The following is a 22,675-nucleotide window of genomic DNA, read 5'->3' as shown; positions in this document are numbered from 1 at the left end:
TTATATGTAAAAATGTAAAGTAGTGTTTTAAGTTTTTGATTACTGTTATTGATGTACTGTTGGGTAATAGTGGTTAATAACATTTTTTAATATATTTTACCACAGATTCAACTGCAGATCATTTCAACATTTCACCATGCCAACGAAAGAAAGACTGAGAAAGGCTGCAAAACGTCAAAGACAGCAGGTGATTGAAAAAAAGCAGCAGTCCTCTAACAAAAAGATTTGTCAAGTCAACAAGAAAGCACTGGGTAAGAGTACAAAAACATTCATAAGAAATATTTGCAGTAAAAAAAATATTACTACAGAAAATGTTTCAGTCCAGAAAAAGAGAAACAATTCAAATGGAAAGGAAAGGCCAATCAAAAATGTTACTGCTAGAGCAAGAGATAACTCTGTGCATGATAGTAGAAGGAAACAACAGCACAGGTAAAATGAATATGAATTCCATTTCTTTTCTGCTATTTCTGTATTCTAAATTTGCCAAGCACTAAAAATGTCAAGTAGTGTGTTAAGTTTTTGATGACTGTTATTGATTTACTGTTTGGTAATAGTGGTTAATAACATTTTTTATTATATTTTACCACAGATTCAACTGCAGATCATTTCAAGATTTCAGCATGCCAACTAAAGAAAGACTTAGAAAGGCTGCAAAACGTCAAAGACAGCAGGTACATGATATAATGCAGCAGTCCTCTAACAAAAAAACTTGTCAAGTCACCAAGAAAGCACCGGGTAAGAGCACAAAAACATTTATAAGAAATATTTGTAGTAAAAAAAATATTACTACAGAAAATGTTTCAGTCCAGAAAAAGAGAAGCATTTTAAACGGAAAGGAAAGGCCAATCAAAAATGTTACTGCTAGAGCAAGAGATAACTCTGTGCATGATAGTAGAAGGAAACAACAGTTTAGGGACATTCGTAAACGAATGTTCCGCAACAGGATAATTGGCAATTTGTTAAAAAATATTAAGAAAGGTCAACAGAAAGTGGTTTTTTATCAGAGAAAAAAAAAAGTTGAGAAAGTTATTGATCAGGCATTTGAAATTAAACGTAAGTTATTTATTTTGATAATCAATAGAATTAGGAAGCTAAACAAGGCAATTTATGATTTCAAAAGAAATAGTAGATGGAAGAGAATAGTTAATCGTAGTAATTTTTGTGAAGTTTTTTCCGGAGAATGGATGCATAGTTCAAGTTGTGAGGCATTTTTTAATGAGGAGAGTTATTTCCAGGATAATGATTTGGTGCATGCAGTTGACACCAGTGGTCGAGCTTATAAAGTGAAAGATGGTTGTCCAGTTGAAAAAGAAAAACTTGTGACAACAGAGACAGAAGAGGTGTTAGTTAATGAGGTTTTAGGAAGACGTCCTAAGGGTCCTGTGTACACCTGGAAGTGTAGTAGTATTGGCAGTGTGCGACAGGATTCCATCAATTTGCTTTGTGATTTTGTACGGACATTTAATAAGAATAGTTTGAAGAAGAAAATGAAGTTGTTGCAAGAATTAGATCCTTGCAGAGTGAGAGAAGTGACAGGTTTGCATGGTCATTCACTGGCTTGTCTTTCCAGGAGAGTATGCCAGAGTGTTTTTCATCATTTCAGGATGCTAGCAGTGCATCATAATAAAGTGAGGAAATTAGTTAGAATGTTGTATTATGCTAAGAGTCCAGCAATTATGCTTAAACAATTATGCGCTGCTCTTTTGCATGGTTCTGAAATAGATGTGAAGAATATTTGTGCAGAAATTGAGTTTTGTTACTTTGGAAGTAAAGAGGAGAATGTTGAAATTGACCAAGAAGAAGAGGGTAATGTGGAAGATAGTGTACAGCTTTCCAGTACAGATAATTTTCAGAGGGAAATTGCGACGTTTCAGGTGAAATCAAGTGAGAGGCCTAATTTCACTTGTGTGTGTTGTCGACGCACTTATTATAAGAATCAGACTAAGTTAGTGGATTTATATGCAAAAAGTGAAAGGGAAAATAATAGTGAATGGAAGGATTTCACAACATATTTGATGGTAGAAAATTGTTTTGATTTGGGATCGGATCAACGTGTGTGTACTTATTGTTGTAGCAAATTAAATCAAAACCAGATGCCTGCTAGAGCAGTTCATAATAATCTGGAATTGGTTGAGATTCCTTCTGAATTGAAGGATTTAAATACTTATGAATCTATTTTGATTCAAAGTATCCATCCCTTTCAGGCTATTGTAAGAATGGAGCCAAAGACAGGGAAATTGCCTCCATCAGATTTACAGAGAGGATTAAAGGGAAGAGTTGTTTATTTGCCTCTAGATTTGAAGAAAAACATTAACACAATTGGAGTAGAAAAAGTGGAAGAGGACCCTCTGGTTATCTTAGTTAATGGGGTTCCGACAAAGAATAAGAAAATATGGCAAGATTTAGTGAATGTTAGGAAAGTCAAAAAGGCAACATTGTACTTGAAAAAAAATAATAAGTACTATAAGAATATATATGTTGCAGAAGAGGAAGTAAGTGAGGAAGAGGATAGCGATTTGTGTGCTGGTCAAATTGAGAAAGTAGAACCCTCTACTAGTGAAGAAATATATGAACATTATAGTGTTCATCCTTTGCATTCCAAGGAAGTCATGGGGAATGCTATTGAGTTGTTTCAAATGAAACAAGCCAAAGGGAGTCCCATTAGTGTTTGGGAGGAAAGTTTGGAAGCTCGGTGTTTCCCACAGCTTTTTCCAACAGGTCAGGGAGGAAGATATGATGAGCGACCTCATCAAATTCCTGCTTCTGAATACCGGACTTTGCGATTGTATGCAGGAGATGCTAGGTTTCGACAATGTATTCCCTATATGTTTCATCTCCTGTTTGAAAGCGATCTGTCTGGACTGTCATATGCAGTGAACCACATCTTGAAAAGTGGTATACACATGCAAAACATCTCGGCAAGTGACTTTATGGATAAAGTCAATGTCCAAGACAGTATTTTGGATTCTCACCTGATTAATCTCATGGCGTGTCAGCGTGGTACTAATGAGTACTGGTACCGCATGGTGATTTAAAATGTATGCTGAGGAACTTAGGAACTCCCACATGGTTCCTCACTCTGAGCTGTGCCGAGTATGGCTGGGAAGACTTACTTGAATTTCTACGAGAGGCAAATGGAAACATCGAAAACATCGAATTCAAGACACCCGGAGAACTGTGCTCTTTGGATCCAGTCAATGTATGCCGGTACTTCAATCATAGATTTGAAGCTATGATGTCTTTCATCATGAATAAGAAGAATCCACCTCTTGGAGAGGTGTTGGATTTCTTCTGGAGAAAGGAGTACCAAGCAAGAGGTGCTCCTCACATACATATGCTGTTGTGGATCAAGGATGCACCTAAATTTGGAACAGATCCAGAAGACTCAGTGATGAGTTTCATACAACAGTATTCTACGTGTGCTGTTCCAAACGCAAAGGAGAAGAAAAGCCTAAGAGAAAAAGTTCTACGTTTCCAAAGCCATCGTTGTGGAAAGTACTGTCGTCGTAAATTCCGAAACAAGGACAAGTTCTACACCAAATGTCGTTTCGGCTTTCCACGACCGGTGATTTCTAAAGGAAGAGTAAACAGTTTGATGTCTTCGCTGCGACATAATGTGATGAAGAAATCACCTAAAAACACATACAATTTGAAGAGGAACGAAGAGTCCAAGTACATCAACGACTACAACCCAGTGATTTTGTCCATGTGGAATGCTAACATGGATATACAGTTTGTGGCTGATAACTGTATGGCTGTGGCTCGGTATGTGACATCTTACATCACCAAAAAAGAGAAGACAGAATTGAAGGATATGTGGGAGGACATTTCCCATGAAAAGAGCCTCAGTAAGAAGTTGTACAGTTTCAGTCTGAAGATGTTGTCGCATCGAGAAATCGGAGCTTACGAATGTTCTGACCGGTTGTCTTCAGCAAGTCTCTATGCCAAATCTAGGAGTATCGTTTGGGCGAGTCTTGGTCTTGCTGCAACGCGTAATCGAGTTCTGAAACCTGTGCGGGAAATTGAGTATTTGGCGGAAAAGGAGCCAAACAGTACCGACATTTTGAAGAGCAACATGTTGGATACATATTATCCAAATCGAAGCAGTCACCTCGAGAATGTTTGTCTGTATGAGGTTCTTCAAAATTACATATTCAAGAGGAACATCAAAGAAGATACTGAGAAAGGAGTGTATGCTGTAATTGGAAGTGAGGGATGTCTGGTCAAGCAAAGAAAATGCCACTTGGTAAACCATCGAAAATTGAGTGGCGAATCTCCTGAAAAAAAGGAGTTTTTCTATTTAGCACTTTTGCAACTTTTCAAGCCTTGGCGTGCAGAAGAGGAACTGCTTGGAGATTTCCTCTGTTACGAAGACTCTTTCACTGCCGCCAAGGAGACCATAGAATGTCCTGCTTTTCCCAAATATGTAGAAATGTTGAATGTGGAAATCGAGCAGGAAGCAACGATTGCAGCCGAGATTGCCAGAGACAGTTCTCAGGACAGTCAGAGTTCTGCTTCATTGAGTCAGGATCCACTAGGAGGACCTGTTATCGAAAATGAAGCTGCCACTGCTATGAATGAAGTGGAAAGAGCCATGGCACATGCTCAGGAGGATGCGGTTAACTTAGAAGAGTTGGAAAGACAACTCAACGTTGAGCAGAGGAAAATATATGACGAAGTTACCATGCAAATTGATCATGGATTAAGTCATGAGACGAAAAAGAGTGCTCATGTATGTCGTTGAAGCCTGTCCGACTCTACGTGAGTGGAGAAGCGGGAACTGGAAAAAGTTTCCTTATTAAAGCAATTTCATGTTATTTGCAGGAAAGGACTGAGTCATCGCTGTCTTGTGTTGTCACCACTCCAACTGGACTGGCAGCACATAACATTAAAGGGATTACTTTACATCGTTTACTGATGCTGCCAGTGGAACATGACAACAAATTACAATATCACAAGCTATCTGGAAATGCTTGTTGTGAAGTTTCAAGAATCTTGAGGAAAATGAAACTTCTTATCATTGACGAAGTAAGCATGGTTTCCAATGTCATGCTTGCCTTTGTGCATTTGAGAATGCAAGAAGTTCTCAAAACAGAGTATGATGTGTTATTTGGTGGCAAACACATCATTGTTTTCGGAGATCTTCTGCAGCTGACACCAGTGAAAGGGCAACCTGTGTTCAAAATGCTCACGCATGAAGATACCAGGAAGTGCCTCGGGAGCATTGGCAACGTCAATATATGGTTAAACTTCAATTATGCTGAACTGCATGAAAATATGCGTCAGGCGAAGGATGAAGTTTACAAGAATATTCTACAAGATGTTAGAATAGGAAAAGTGACCGAGCATGGGAAAGAAGCTTTACATGCACGATTACTGTCAAATTTATATCCAGAACAAGATGTTGTGCCTGAGAATATTTTTCAGAAAATTACTGAGAAGAAATCTGGAATATGTTTGATGCCAACTCTTGCAGAATGTGCCATCTTCAACAACAAAATGTTGAATTTAGAAAAGCAAGAGATTGTGAAACTGGAAGCTATTGACAGAGTAGAGCATATGGGATCAACAATTATTTTGTCTGAGAATTTGAAATCAAAATTGGATTCATTAGAGAAGACTATATCTAAAACTGCAGGTTTTGAAAAGAGTCTGAATGTGTGCTTGAACTGCCGTATAATTTTAAGAAGGAATTTACATGTTGAAAGAGGTCTGGTAAATGGATCAATGGGTAATGTTGTTGATTTTGTGAAATACAGAAATAGAGATGGAATTGAATTTTTAAAAATTAAATTTGATGGCATTGAGGAAGTACAGCTAATTGGTCGTTGTTCTGCTAGATTTTTGCTTGTAAAAGACTTATATGTTCGCCGTAAGCAGTTTCCTGTTTGCTTGGCATATGCAGTGACAATCCATAAATCGCAAGGTTTAAGTGTAGACAGTGCATTGGTGAATATTGGCAGTTCTGTGTTCAAGGAGGGTATGGCATATGTGGCATTGTCAAGAGTTTGAACTTTATCGGGATTGTACTTGATTGAGTGTGATGTCACAAACATTTGTGCGGATCTAGATTGTGTTAAGGAATACAATAGGTTGAGAAGAGAGTATGCGCCACATTTGCCTCAATATCCTTTGTTTGAGAAACGTGTGGTAGGCCGGAAACGAAGAAATGTGACCAATACTGGGGAGGTTGTAGCAAAAAGACGAAAAGTCGATGAACCTGAAATTATAAGCAGAAACAAAAAGGATTCTGTTGAAGATGTTGTTGGTTTTCAATTTGAAAACACTTCTGGTGTCAACTGCTATGCTAATGTAGTGGTTAATGTTTTGTTTTCTCTAGAAAATGTAAAAGAAGAGATTGTGGTCAATTCTGATCAAAGATTATGCAGTTTGTTAAATTCTGTGTTAGAGAAATGTAGCACTGATAGAACAAAAATAGAAAGTGTGTCTGAAATTCGAAATCTGTTAGACAGATGTTCAGGCCAAACACAATTCTCTCAAAATATTCAGCAAGATTGTCAGGAGTTTTTAATGTATATGCTTGATGTATTGCATGCTGAAGGTGTAGATGTAGATCACCTGTTTGGGCTTTCTTATCAATGGCAGCATGACTGCGAGAACTGTAGGGTATCAAGTACTACTAGTGTAGACTCAGAAAGATTTATATATTTAACTTTGCCAGACAGTAAATCAGTCTCCTTTAATAAGCTAGTAAAAGCAGCTGATCACAACATGGAATGTAGCCAATGTAAATCTGAAATGATGTCAACATTATTTATACGAACATATGGCCAGTATGTCATTTTAATGTTCCAACGATGTAGGCCTGATGGAACAAAATTGACAACTTTAATTAAAAATTTTGTGGCTTCACAGTTGTCAATATCAGGAAGGACTTTTGTAACTGTAGCAATTATATATCATGACGGTCCTTCAATAACATCAGGACATTACACAGCTTATTTAAAGTCTAGAAATGGCTGCTCATTCTGCAACGATTCTGTTTTAATTTTCACAAAAAAATTGCCGTGTGACCTTAAAAATTCTTACCTGGTGTTTTTAAAACCAAAATTTTAGGGAAAGAATCTCGGGATGTGCTCTGAGGAATTTCAAGAAGTTCTAATGGCTCCTACACGATTTGGCCTTGAGGATAAGTGTAGTACAGAGACATAACTTCTTACCATAACACTGGACGTCATGGAAAAATAAGTGCACTTTGAATGAGTTCAGAAAAACTATTTCTTTTTATAAGCTAATTCAAGCAGCCAATCAAAACATGGAGTAGAGGGAATGTAAGTCTGCAATGCTGTCTACTGTTTTATATTGCTTTGTGATTAAAAGTGATGTAGAGAATTAAATAATTGTAGTAGTCATAGAGGTAGTGTAAGTCTGCTTCATAGTAAGCAGTATCAGTGTCATAGGAAATGTAGAACATGAGTGAGCAAGAAGGGTAAGATATTAGTAGTCCAGGATTGTGAAAATGATCTTCAACATTTTAATTCTGAAAGTTGCGGAAATACAACATGACGGGATTGGCTTACAAGAATTCCAAGAGTTATAAATGGCTCTGACATGATTTGGCCTTGTGGAAACGTGTGGTAGAGAGCGAGAAGTCATTTATTGTATGTAACATATTTTTCAAAACGATGGAGGTTTTCTTTCAGAAAGTGGCGGGCTGAAAGTAATAACAGCACAACAGAGTGTAAGCTGTTCATAGGACATCCTTCGACGTCATGGAAAGTAAGTTAACTTTAAGGAGTTCTGAATTCTGGTTTGTTATGTTGTATGGGTTTTTTAAACACAATCATTTTGATTGTGGTTTTTTTCCCCGCTGTTATATGATGAATACCTTCAAGTCACTGTTTTTAGTGAAATTTGATACATTCTGAGAACAGCAAAAATAAACCATTTAACATGTATAATTAATTCTGTACTGTTTGCATTTATGATGTACATGTAGAACTGTGTAGGAGGCATGGAGAAGGTGAGGCTTCTGTAAGTGTCAAAGTTGTTGCATACAGTGCTCATATTCTACGTAGTCTTTCATATGATAGACTACATTTCCACAATGAGATACCTAAGCAAAGGAAACACAGGTGATATGATTGTGGAATGAGCCAAAAAAATTGCACGTTTTTCAATAATATTACCTGTGTTTCCTAACATTACACATCACATTGTGTAGATGAGGTTTAGGCCTGTTCCTGGAGACAGAGGAGGTCTGACATTTGTTCAAGAGTGCAGTGGACATGACTCACTTCGTTGGTAGGCCTGCACATGTATTATCTCCTCTGTACTGTTCAACAAGCCTAAATTTTATCTGCAACCCTGAGTAGGCCTCACCTCAAACAAACCTCTGGATAGGCCACACCTTATCGTCATCCTGAATCAATCATTTAAAATGTTAGGGACAGATTTATGATAGGTGTGTGCCTCTTTTGCGCCGCTGTGCGTCACTTTTGTGACGCAGCGGCGGTGCAAAAGATTTGCTATGTGGCGACATATTTACAACTTGATGCATCTAGGCAGATGTGTCATGCTGTAAAGTCCCGTGCCACATGAAACCGATGCAGCAGTGATGCAAAACATGCACCATGTTGCAAGACAGGCCTCACTTCATCTCCAACAAGATAAGAAGCTGAGTCTTCTGTAAATGTCAAAATTGTTGTATACACTGCTCAACTTCTGTGTACTCTTTGATATGCTAGACTCCATCTGCACTATGAGATACCTAAGCAAAGGAAACACAGGTGATGTGATTGTGAAATGAGGAAAAGAAACTCCACATTTTTCAATTACATCACCAGTGTTTCCTAAGTTTACGAATGACATTGTGCAGATGAACTTTAGGTCTGTCCACGGACACAGAAGAGGTCTGGCCTTTGTTCAAGAGTGAAGTGGACATGACTTACTTCATTGGTAGGCCTTCACATGTATTATGTCCTCTGTTCTCTTCAACAACTCGAAATTTCATTTGGAACCCTGAGTAGGCCTCACCTCAAACAAACCTCTGGATAGGACACATCTTATTGGCATCCTGAAACAATCATTTAAAATGTTAGTGTCTTGCGACACTTTTGTGAGACAACAGCAGTGCAAAAGATGCACCATGTTTTAAGATAGGCCTCACTTCATCTGCATCAAGATACTGTTAGTTTAAAATGTATATATTTAGGACTGTGTAGGGGGCCTGGAGAAACAGAAGCTTCTGTAAGTGTCAAAGTTGTTGAAAAACTGTTTGTCCTTCAATCTTTTCTAATTTTTAAATACATGTTTTAATATTTTTCAAATGTTTGTTCTCTCTTTCACAGATTGAAAGTATAAAAATAAAAAGTGAGTAAGTTAACGACAATTATAAGGTAAATGTTTTGTACTCTTTTCGTTACATTTATATCACATTCACCTACTATTAGTTCCACAGCTTCATTTCTTTAACCCTCAGTTTCCTGCCTTTGCTACTTTCCTCATTCCTTTCTCTATTACCTACTTACTCAACTCCTTCCACTCTTTTTCTCAGTCCCTCTCTTCTCATAGTTCCTCACTCTTGTTCACTCACTCCGTCTCTATTACTCTTAGTGTCTTTGACTGATCACTCTTTCACTACTTGTTCATAATGCTTTCTCTGTGTAGTTGAAGCACACTAAGGGGCATATTATGAACACAGCCAATAAAATTATTGCTGTTTTTATTGGCAGAAAACTGCTGCAAAAGTGGTTTTAGCGGCAGTTTTCTGCCGCAAAAGCGGCTTTAGCGACACATTTCTGCCGATAAAAGCTGCAAAACTTTTATTGGCTATGTTGATGATATGGCTCTATGTTATTTACATTTCTTTGCTGTTTCAATTAATCTTTTTCTGTTATTTTTTCTTTTCTGTTTTCTGTTTTTTCTCTCTGTTATTCCACATGTTTTAATCTTATTTTGAACATTCACTCACATTCTCCAAGAAACTCTTCTTTGTTATTGTTCTACTCTCTTTTTTTTCTTTCACTTCCTTTTTTATTTTGTTTTTCACAATTATACCCTCTTCCATCTTTTCTTCGGTAAATAGATCTATTAAACAGTATCTCTGGTTTACTCCCTATAGCTGTCTTTCTTTTAACATTACTCTCTGTTTACTTCCCTTATACTAACTCTTCTTTTTTTTTTTTGGTTCGCTCCCGGTTCGCGAACCGGGAAGCTAACGGGGAAGCGAACCAAAAGAAATAGAGCTTGCCAGAGTGCTAAACATTCTAGCAATTTTTTTTTGAAAGGGGAGGTAGTTCTGAAAAGAACTTTTTTTTTAATGTTTTTGTTGTTTTATATATTTTTTTTATTTTTCTGAACATTTTTAGTTTTTTTGTATTTTTTGAACAGTTTTATGTTTTTTTTGTTTTTGATGGAGGGGAAACAACAAAAAACAGGCATTGGAAACGGCTCAACAGGAGCAAAAAAAAAAATTACTGTCTGGGGCGTTTAGGGCAATTGTGATTTTCATAAGCTCGGTTGATTAAGGTAATACTCATATTGCCACAAGACAGTAATGCACCACAATACAAGCAGGTAAACTTCATATGGACAAAGTTGTCCTGAATGTTTGGCACGGTTTCCCGTGCCTCTGCTGCTGTCAAAGATATGTGTGATGATGACCTGGCCACAGGAGTTGTTGGGTTGTCCTGCTGGTCACGCATCTCTGCCCGGCTGTAGTTTAATGGATGCCACCTGTTCATATGACGATGCATGGTGTAGTTACCGAAGCTGTATTTTTTTAAGGTGCCTCTAGATAACTTCTCCTTACATATGAGGCAGGTGACATATCTGGCATTTACTTTCTTCTGCCCTTCAGGGATCGAAAAAAACTGCCAAATAAAACTGGTTTTCCGATGAGAAACCCGGGGCTGCTCTTCTAAAAACTGTGGTCCTTCTGTCTCCTCTTCCTCTTGCTCATCCTCTTCCTCCTCTGTGTTGCTGATGAACTGGGGAGGTGGTCCTCTCTTCCCATGAGGAGGTGGTGGTGGTGGTGGGGGTCCACCAGCTGAAGCTACCAATGAAGCCATTGCTGAACTATCAAAAAAGGTCTTCCTCTCACAAAGATGAAAGTCAGAGTGATGAAAGAAGGAGGGGTTTTCATCATTTGGGAAAAACAATAGTTCTAAACCAATGAAAAGTGTTATTTTTAGGTCACCTGACCTAGCCTTACATCATTATGAAACCAAAAGTGAAATGAAGCAATGAAAAGTTTTATTAACAAGTCACATGACCTGTTACGCTTATGTTACGCGCTGCGGAACGCGCCCCGGATCGCTTCCGGGTTGCTGCGCTTCGCGCCTCGGTTCGCGCTCCGGAGCACTTCCGGGTGCGCTAACGCGGCGCGTCATAAGACGCATTACGCGGCAACGCGATACGTCGCGCTTTCGCGACGCGCCCCTGATCGCTTCCGGGGAGCTGCGCTTCGCGTCTCAGTTCGCGTACCGGAGCACTTCCGGGTGCGCTAACGTGGCGCGTCATAAGACGCATTACGCGACAACGTGATACGTCGCGCTTCCGCGACGCGTCACGATATTGATTTCTAACGCGGCAGTTGCGCAAACGGAACGTTTACCGGTTCGCGGACCGGGTCGCGGCATCAAATTGAGCTAACGGGAAGCTTCCCGGTTCGCGAACCGGGAGCGAAGAAAAAAAAATATTAAAAAAAAAATTATTAATAAACATATAACATATATTTTTGGATTTAAAGAAGAATACATTTTACAGCTACAGATATTAGCTTTTAAAAAACCAATGAAATTCACTGAAAAAAACATAGGTTATAGACCATATATAGTTAGGAATTAGCATTTACAAAACCTTGAAAATTCACTGAAAAAACCATAGGTTATAGACCATATATAGTTAGGAATTAGCATTTAAAAAACCTTATTTTACTCACACAAAACCATTGAAATTCCATATATAGTTATTTGTACTAACTATATATCGCGCACCCGCAATCCACTGCTGATCATGTCACATATTACATCATTCATGACATGGTCAGTGACATCACTGATGACATCACTGATGACATCTCAAATGACATCACTGATGACATCACTGATGACATCTCAAATGACATCACTGATGACATCACTGATGTCATCTCAAATGACATCACTGATGACATCACTGATGACATCACTGATGTCATCTCAAATGACATCACTAATGACATCACTGATGACATCACTGATGACATCTCAAATGACATCTCAAATGACATCACTGATGACATCTCATTTGACATCACTGATGACATCACTGATGACATCTCAAATGACATCACTGATGACATCACTGATGACATCTCATTTGACATTACTGATCACATCACTGATGACATCATTCATGTGATATTATGATGAACCTCTTCAGACTCTTATATAATCTTAGATACACTCAGTATAAACATACACTCACAGACTGTCACTCATCCATGGAGTTACTCACACACCTAGTCAGTCATGCAAAGAATCAATCACACCTCCATTTCCTCAACTATACAGTTATACACACCTTACTTATTCAAACATATACTAAAACATATTTACTCACTTATACAATCCTGGATACAAGTTCACAATGATCCATACAGCCACTCACACATTCACTGGCTCTTATGCACAGTTATTTATATATGTCAACTCTCACATGTACTGTATTTTACATATGTACTTACTTTGACATGTAGCACTGAGATATCCATTCACTCACCAATACACTCATGGACACAGTCAACCGCCCATACAGCTGTTTCCACATGCACTTTTGAACCCATACATCTAGTGAATCAACTGCTCACACATCTATGCAGAGAGTCATACACCTCCCAGCCACCCACACACACACTCAGTCTCCCATACAAATGCTTGGGCAACCAATCAATAACCCATATAGTTAATCATATAGCTACTGATCAACACATGCAGCAGTTTACAGAACAACAGACATAATGATGCACAAATTAAGACAGTTTAGTCACTAACCCATGCACTCAGTGAGACACATTTAATCAGTCACTCATACAGTCAGTCATGCCCCTACTAAATCCTTCATCAATACACTTATACATCCACTCATTCTTCAATATGTAAGACATATTTTAACTTTACAGAAAAATACAGTCACTGGATGTTGTCATCAGTGATGTCATCAGTGATGTCATTTGCGATGTCATCAGTGATGTCATCAGTGATGTCATTTGAAAAATCATCAGTGATGTCATCAGTGATATCACTGACCATGTCATGAATGATGTAATATGTGACATGATCAGCAGTGGATTGCGGGTGCGCGATATATAGTTAGTACAACTAACTATATATGGAATTTCAATGGTTTTGTGTATGTAAAATAAGGTTTTTTAAATGCTAATTCCTAACTATATATGGTCTATAACCTATGGTTTTTTCAGTGAATATATATATATATCCAATTTTACGGCAGCTGGTAATGCACCTCAGCAGCATGGGTACTGCCTGTGCGATTGAAAAAGTGTATGGGTAATGCCTGGGTGATTGCATGAGTGTCTGTCTGTCTGTCTGTCTGTCTGTCTGTCTGTCTGTCTGTCTGTCTGTCTGTCTGTCTGTCTGTCTGTCTGTCCGTCCGTCAGTCCATCCATCTATCTATCTATTTATCTATCTATCTATCTAAATATACAGAGAAAAACATAAGAGGGGGAAAGATGGAAAAAGAAAAAGATTGATAACAATTGCAACGGGTGAAAGCATGGATTCAAAATAAACTCTAAGAGTCAGATAAAAAGGCAGGGAGTGTTTGGGGGTGGATTAATGAGCGATGACATGGAATCAAGACTATGTCAACTTGATATTCAGCACCATGACCTTCGATGGATCCGACTGAATTCTTAGCAAAGTTTGTGCCATGGCACTATCGCTACTATTGGTTTACTTTCTTAAGAACAAGCCTGCGTTTGTTGAACAGCACTATTGACGAAGACAATGAACAAATACCAAAGTAGGCGAGGAAACATTTGGAAACATCATCATGAGAGCCACCTCTTCTGCTCTCAAAACTCAAAATATACTTGTATACTCGCAAAAGAAGAAAAAGTGTAGTCACACTTAATACGTATGTATATGGGAAACCCCAGCAGCTCATTAGCGAAGACCTAGCTGAGGTGTTGCTTGCTCTACAATCAGTGAAAAAGTGGCATGTTCTCTCCCTTCAGTAGAGAGAGGCTCAACTGTTTGAGGATAAATTTATTACTGCAACTTAGTGCTCTTCCAGCTTCACTCACAACAAGTAGAAAGTAGTTAAAATGCAGATGAAGAGGAGAGGACATTGTACCCCATATTCAGAGGGCTGGAAACCATATTGATTCACACAAATCACCTGATGATTATTGTTGGTTAAAGTGTTGCTAATGTCTGCTGCCTGGTTGTGGGCATTATGGGCAGTGGGGAAGCTGATAATTGTTACGCAAATTTCACCACATAATAATATAGAAACACACTAAATATTAAACCTGAAAATGCATAATAAGTTTAATCATTAGGAAATGTGCATTCATTCATCGTGCCAATGTGGAAAATGCTGTTTATTCTTTGCAGAAAGCTTTCATTTCTATTGTTCTCCACTTGCTAGGCCCCACTATTCAATTATTCTTCTCTTTCGCTTTAAGAAAAATGTCTTTTATAAAATAGTGATTTAACAATATAATCGAACTATAGGGCTTGACTTTTGTGAAATGAGCTGTGTTCAGGAAAAATGCATTCCTTCTTTCATCACACCATATGACTTTACTGTACTTAGATTGTTTCTTAGCCACATGTGCATACTGAACACACATATTAATAGAAAGAAAATCCTTGCTGTAGCTTACATTTTGTGATCTAACCAGGACGTACCAGAATTTGAATGTTTCATTACATAGAACAGCTTATTTTTATACAATAAGATACTAGACAGCTAACAGAGTAGGCTTACAAAATGTTCTCATGAGCACCTTCCTACATGTAACTTTTTGTAATACATTGTAGCCATTTCTAACTGGCTTCATGCTGGCATGGATGTTTACTGTGCGAATCAAGGACAAAGACAACATATCATCGGAAGACCTCTCAGCATTGGACGACGATGATGACAGTCACCTGTTTTGCAACATGTTTAACTGCTTTCTATATAGTATGTGTTCCTTGTTAGAGAGCTCTGGACTCTTCCAAGCATTCCTATCCTGCTTGGCTCTTTGCTGTGCTTGCCCGGCTTGCCATATGGTGATTTCTTTATTTCCTTAATTTTTGTGAGGAGATTTTCCCGTTTTATGCTGATCATAGCTAATGCTGTAATTCCTTCTTTCTCATCTTATAGACAGTTGCTACTGCAATTGTCTGGAGAGCTTGGCTGGCTCTCCAGAATTAACATTTATAGGGAGTGTTGGAAATTGTCCTTTCTACAGTGCTTTCCCTCAGCTTTTTGCTTTTCTCCTTCCCTGTTTTCCGCTGATCTGGATACTAGATTTAGGAGTTTAAAAGTGTGACTCTGCCATTCAGTGCCAAATCACTGTGCTCATCATATACCTTCTGGTGAGTGCTATATACATGATTGGCTGATTCTAGTTAGTTGCAAGGCCTTTGATAAGGGATAAGACATATTCCCAGGTCATGTATCTTGACTGCTCCTCTGTGGGCCTACAGCACTGGTTGTGCATCCACGGAGGTAGCGCCTCGATTGTGCCACAGCTTTGCACTGGTGGTGCCTGTGAACACAGGTTACTATTACTTGGCTTTGCATTTACAAAGTTACTTACCAAGGTTCTGCATGTATCTAGATATATCGGAGGTCTCCATGGGGACAGGGTGAGGTGTTGAGAAGAGATAGGGCATATGCACATGTGCGTTGCATACAAGGGTCATGAATGGCACCGGGTGGTATGTTCGGTATGTCTGGGCCTGCTTCTCACATTGGATTAGCATTGGTGAATGTAGGGAAAGGCCATTGAACAGTATTTCCTACAAGCAGAATAGTAGCAGTATAGTGTTTGGTATCAATGAGTTTGTGATGGCAAATCCTATCCGGTAGTGCGAGTGGATTCGACATGACGGTGGTGGAAATGTCACTTTGAGAAAGTGGGCACTTCGATGCTCGAGAATCTGTTGCCTGTCCGCCTGTCTCCAATTCACATCTTGGTGCTAGAGGCACAGCTACATCTGTGAATTCCTGATAGAAGGCCATAAACTTGGATGTTAACACTAAAAGATCCTTTGCTCCAGTACCATATGTTCAGGAAGCTGCTTAATTTATTTATTTTAGCTATTTCTCTAACTTTTACTTGATATATTGTAATTTTCTTCTATTTGCAAAATTATTATGTTCCATATTTGTTTTTCCTTTTCCTTATACCCTTTTTAGATTTTTGTCATGGCTTTCCTCCTCTAATGCGATTATTTGCCTATGTACCATGAATAATATGTTCTGTAATGCTCATGTATGATGCTTTGTTATTTGAATATCTTGTCTTTTTTCCTTTGACATACTTTAATAAACTTACCTTTGAAACTTAAAGAAGGCCATAAACTAGGGGCTGAAGTGAAACTATGGACCTCTGACTCTGAAGGGCCTCTCTGGATCGGTTATGTAGTGTAGTTCCTATATTCCCAATAGGCTCTGCGCATTGGAATAACATAAACAATAGTTTAGACGTAGGACTGAGGTCATCTAGGTCTCTACTGAATATGTTAGACTTAATTAGGTATGCCAGCTAGCTCAGAGGTCAGTAGAAACTTTCTCGAATGAACAGGAAGGAGTTAACTTTCCTGATTAGACAAGAAGGGATTAGTTTCTGACAACCGCATAAACATGACAACTTTGCTCCTTCCAGAACAAGGAGTATATCTACAGAGTTGTGTGAAAACAATAGACAGCTATTTCACTCAGTCAATCATGCATGCTTAGTTTCACCAGAGTGCAGAGAAATAGAGAGACGGGCGTTTTCAATAAAAGGTGTTATTTATTGAGCAGTCTTTTTTCTCATGCAAGAGAAGTGAATTGTCACAATTGCAATACTTGTCATAAAGTAAAGTGCGTTTAGTAAAAGTAGTATTATGAAATAATACTGTAAAAGCATTGATATGGTTTCTGAGCCATATGATACTTAAAATGGATAAAATATATACATACATAAAATCATTGACTAAACGTACTCAACTGGTGCTTCTAAGATACGCCTACCCCGGTGTACCTAACCTAAGCCTAGTACGTGGGAAGGAGTATATGAGCTGCAGTTTAAGTTAAGTTAGTTTTTGCCAAGAATCTGAATCAAGAATTCTCTAAGGATCTAATCAGCTCCATACCTCGTTTATAGAATGAAGGAGGTCTTGTATCTCTCTCTCAGGACTCGATCTCCCAGCAACCCTCAAGGGTGACTGGAAACACTGGAGCTGGATTTCTCGGCAAGAGAAAAGACAGCGTCTCTCTCAGTGCGTCAAGGTGAGGGTCGGCTTCCTTCGGCTCTCGCATCAGCTGGGCTTCGGGCAAGTAGATAGCCGCTCTGCTCCAAACCACCGTGTGTGTTTGCTTAAGGCAACGTTGGTATATTTATACCTGGAAGGTGCCGAGTTTGACGTAAGGTTGGGCATAAGACGTCACTAAGAACTTACAGTTCTTTCTGGACTCCAGGAGTTCTTGCACAAATCAAAACAAAAGCAGGGGGATTTCCCGGGCTGCTGGAGGCTTGGTTTGTTTAAAGAACGCGTTGTACTTTCTAGGAGTCTATGGGAGTAGCCTTGCCGTATTTGGAGTGCATTGGCTATGACTAAATATGGGTATGATTCTTATGCCTTTATAAGGATATGTTTTGTTATAACCATATAAGGGCATGAATCGGGAATATTTAAATAGGGTCCTAGATACATTCACAACACCCACTCCACGTATAATGTCCATCATTACTAAATACATAGCAATTCTAAACATATAAGGATGCATGTGTTTTCCAGCCCACCCCAAAATACATAAATTGCATTTGAAATGGTATATGGTATATACACGAAAATTAGTATTTGTACTGTACGCTTTTCAAGCAGTGGTATCATTCAGATAAAGCATATAAATATTGGCTGAATGAATTGCAAAAATTACATTTCTGAAATGGCTCTTAATACAGAAAAGAAGGTCGAGACCATTTCATCACATATTTATACAAGACTGTACATGTGCTGGAGGCTGAATCAAAATATTGTCTCTAGAGTTTCAAAATAGAAGTTCTGTTCTCTAAGAATAGTTCTACTTTAAGCAGAGTACCGCGGGCCAGAAAAAGGTAAATATTTTGGGAATGGAAAAATAATTTCGCTTTCAGAGGAAAAAAAATAGTTCCAATTGTTTTCAGTAGTGTTGTTTATTAAAAAACTGAAGGCCGAATTCAGAGTTCAGGGAACACTGTGTGCTCGTTGATTTAAAAGTTATTCTCGTTGTTAGGAGAGAACATCAAATCAGACAGGTTTGAGAAAAATTGGTCTACAACAGTCAGTGAAAGTTCGACCAAGTTAAAAAAAGCTGCAATAGTGCATATGTGAGAATCATTGCCATCATCGATGTCTGGATCAGCAATGATCACAGAAGGATGTACCTGTGTGGTGCTGCTTTCATCTCGTACTTCACCGCTACCTAAGCGTAATGGTGAAGTCTCAACGAATGCCGTCATCAGAATAGGTAAAACAAACAAGATGATGGACGGAATGTGGCACACTGGCAAAACATTCACCCCCAGTCACAGATCGGGGTTTATGCATCGTTATTTTGCTCACCAAGCCACCCCATTTCAGACATGGCCATATGCAAATCAGTCTTGGCCCTGTGCCTCATGGGAACAGTCCAGCCCGAACTGCCAAGCCATGTCTTTCCTGGACCGGAATCAAGCATCCTAGGACCGGTTTCTGGCTATCAGCCGTCTTCAGCCAGGATAGCTTGACTCCAGTGGCGTAGTGAGCAAGGGACCCACGTCTGGGCATTCCCTTCCCACATAGGGTGAATAGCAAAACAAACAAGATGATGGACGGAATGTTGCACAATGGCAAAACATTCACCCCCAGTCACAGATCTGGATTTAATCCATCGTTATTTTGCTCACCAAGCCACCCCAGTTCAGACATTGCCATATGCAAATCAGTCTTGGCCCTGTGCCTCATGGGAACAGTCCAGCCCGAACTGCCAAGCCATGTCTTTCCTGGACCGGAATCAAGCATCCTAGGACCGGTTTCTGGCTATCAGCCGTCTTAAGCCAGGATAGCTTGACTCCTGTGGCGTAGTGAGCAAGGGACCCACGTCTGGGCATACCCTTCCCACATAGGGTGAATAGCAAAACAAACAAGATGATGGACGGAATGTTGCACAATGGCAAAACATTCACCCTCAGTCACAGATATGGGTTTAATCCATCGTTATTTTGCTCACCAAGCCACCCCAGTTCAGACATGGCCATATGCAAATCAGTCTTGGCCCTGTGCCTCATGGGAACAGTCCAGCCCGAACTGCCAAGCCATGTCTTTCCTGAACCAGAATCAAGCATCCTAGGACCGGTTTCTGGCTATCAGCCGTCTTCAGCCAGGATAGCTTGACTCCAGTGGCGTAGTGAGCAAGAGACCCACGTCTGGGCATACCCTTCCCACATAGGGTGAATAGCAAAACAAACAAGATGATGGACGGAATGTTGCACAATGGCAAAACATTCACCCCCAGTCACAGATCTGGGTTTAATCCATCGTTATTTTGCTCACCAAGCCACCCCAGTTCAGACATGGCCATATGCAAATCAGTCTTGGCCCTGTGCCTCATGGGAACAGTCCAGCCCGAACTGCCAAGCCATGTCTTTCCTGGAATGGAATCAATCATCCTAGGACCGGTTTCTGGCTATCAGCCGTCTTCAGCCAGGATAGCTTGACTCCAGTGGTGTAATGAGCAAGGGACCCACGTCTGGGCATACCCTTCCCACATAGGGTGAATAGCAAAACAAACAAGATGATGGACGGAATGTTGCACAATGGCAAAACATTCACCCCAGTCACAGATCTGGGTTTAATCCATCGTTATTTCGCTCACCAAGCCACCCCAGTTCAGACATGGTGCCGTCTTCAGCCAGGATAGCTTGACTCCAGTGGCGTTGTGTTGTTTTGCATTTGTCACCCGGAGTGGGACGGGTATGCTCAGACGTGAGTCCTGTGCTCTCCATGCCACTGGAATCAAGCTATCCAGGCTGAAGAGGGCTGATAGCCCGAAACCGGTCCTTGGATGCTTGTTTCCAGTCCAGGGAGGACCTGGCTTAGCAGTTCGGGCTGGACTGTTCCCATGGGGCACAGGGTCAAGACTGATTTGCATATGGCTGGGTTCAAACTGGAAAGGCATGGTGAGCAAAAAAATTATGGATTTAGGCCCAGATCTCTGTACTGGGGTGAATGTATGACATTGTTCTGCATTCTGTCCATCACCTGTTGTTTTGCATTTGTCACGCCGAGTGGGACGGGTATGCTCAGACGTGAGTCCCGTGCTCTCCATGCCACTGGAATCAAGCTATCCAGGCTGAAGAGGGCTGAAAGCCCGAAACCGGTCCTTGGATGCTTGTTTCCAGTCCAGGGAGCACCTGGCTTAGCAGTTCGAGCTGGACTGTTCCCATGGGGCACAGGGTCAAGACTGATTTGCATATGGCTGGGTTCAAACTGGAAAGGCATGGTGAGCAAAAAAATGATGGATTTAGGCCCAGATCTCTGTACTGGGATGAATGGTATACACCTGTTACAACGCATTTTTTACTCCGCACTACCATTACAACGCGACTTTTACTCCGCATACCGTTACAACGCATTGCGCTGGGGGGCGCTGTAGGATAGGGAATAAGTTTAATTTTCTATCCAACACCTTCCCTAGTGTCCACGGGGACTGGTGTTGGAATAGAAAATTATACTTACCACTATCCAGCGCCCCAAGGCGCTATGCGTTGTAACGGTATGCGGAGTAAAAGTCGCGTTGTAATGGTCTGCGGAGTAATAGTATGCGTTATAACGTCATACATCCGGGATGAATGTATGACATTGTTCTGCATTCTGTCCATCACCTGTTGTTTTGCAGTCATCAGAATAGGTAGCCGCTGGGGACAACACGTTGCATGAGCCATCACCGAACCAAGCAAAGTATCGACATCCATAGGTACTGCTGATGGTAGTGTAAGACAGACGTCCAACACGCATTCTTCTCCGCATAGCAGACATCGAAGCACAGGTAGGATGCAATCTTGCCAGATTGGTCTGAATGAAAGAAACCAGGTAGTACTCAGATCTCTTAGCCAGGCAAAGCCGAGGACTTTAGTGATCCGTTCTTGGTAACGTATGGCCAGGATCGTTTCTTCCATTGTAGCCTGAGTTTTGTCTGTGGCTTGACTTGCCATATCGAAGCAGGAGTAACAAAAATAAAATTCCTGCTACGAGTCCCAAAAGAAGAGGCAGGCCGCCGAATACAGAATGCACAAAATTCGGGAAGATGCCCAGAACTGTTTCAAAGGGTGCTAACAGTCCCGAAAAAATGGTCTTAAATACATGTGCGATGCCACTGGTATCTGACATGTTTAAGATTTGGCTTAACATTTCTACGAAATGCACGGGGCAATTTGTCGATAATAGGGTATGTATCTCTGCCGCTGTCCTTGCAACTTGGACGAGGTTAAAGGCACAGTTTTTTTGTAAAAGAATAGACTTCATTCTGCTTAAAGTATCAATTCGAATAGAAGAGATATTCACAGAAGGCCATAATGTTGCCTCCTTGTCTGGATTGCTCTTTGGATACAATACTTGCATACAGCAAATGACCCTGGAAGTAACGCTCACGAGATAGGCTAATCCTGGCACCATGCCACAACAGCTGCGGTCATTTATTACAACGTAGCTGCCGTTGGAAAGCTGTCTGAAAAAAGGCTCTATCTGTGTTGCAGGAGTGCCATGCAGGTGACATGAAAGGTTATTTGATGAACCTTCGCAGGCTCCATGCAAGATAATACCTTGACACAGAAGTGTACCGCTTAGTGAATTTTTACAGTTGTTACCACTAAGGAATACTTCTTTTTTCCCTTCACTATAACATTTATGTGTATAAGGTCATTTCCAGGTTGACTTGATGTATCCTTTACCCAACCTTTCATACAGGCCTGCTGGTATATACTTTTGGCAATATTGAAACTGAAAAGTTGTTAGCGGAATTGTGATTGTACCATGTATTATCCATTCAATGACAGGTCTCTCTGACATTGTCAATGGTAATCTCTCAAGTTTCTCAAAGCTCAGAATCGTATAATCTGCTCCATTTTGTGCCAAACTCATTTGTTTATCAGTAAGGTTAAAGATAGAAAATAATGACGTTATGTTGATTAGACGCCATGGCACGTGACCTGAACGCAAATTTTGTAACCTCCAGCCAAGCTGTACAATAGAACGTAATTGGGACTGCCCTTGTTGTAACATTAACAAGTCCTGCTCTATTATATCAATAGCAGATGATACAATGCTGTCCAGTGAATACATTCTGGAGGACAGAGTCGTTAACCCATTGTCCACTACAGACAGTGATTTTTCCAAATTTATACGATCAATTTCTCGTATTTTTTCTGCAGTTTCAATTTGCATTACTTTCCAAGCCTCGTTGTAAGCTGCGTATATACCGGCGT

The sequence above is a fragment of the Lissotriton helveticus genome, chromosome 1_1, assembly GCF_964261635.1.
Source record: "Lissotriton helveticus chromosome 1_1, aLisHel1.1, whole genome shotgun sequence".
Lineage (NCBI taxonomy): Eukaryota > Metazoa > Chordata > Amphibia > Caudata > Salamandridae > Lissotriton > Lissotriton helveticus.
The sequence above is the reverse complement of the archived record's forward strand: the minus strand, read 5'-3'. Positions refer to the sequence as shown.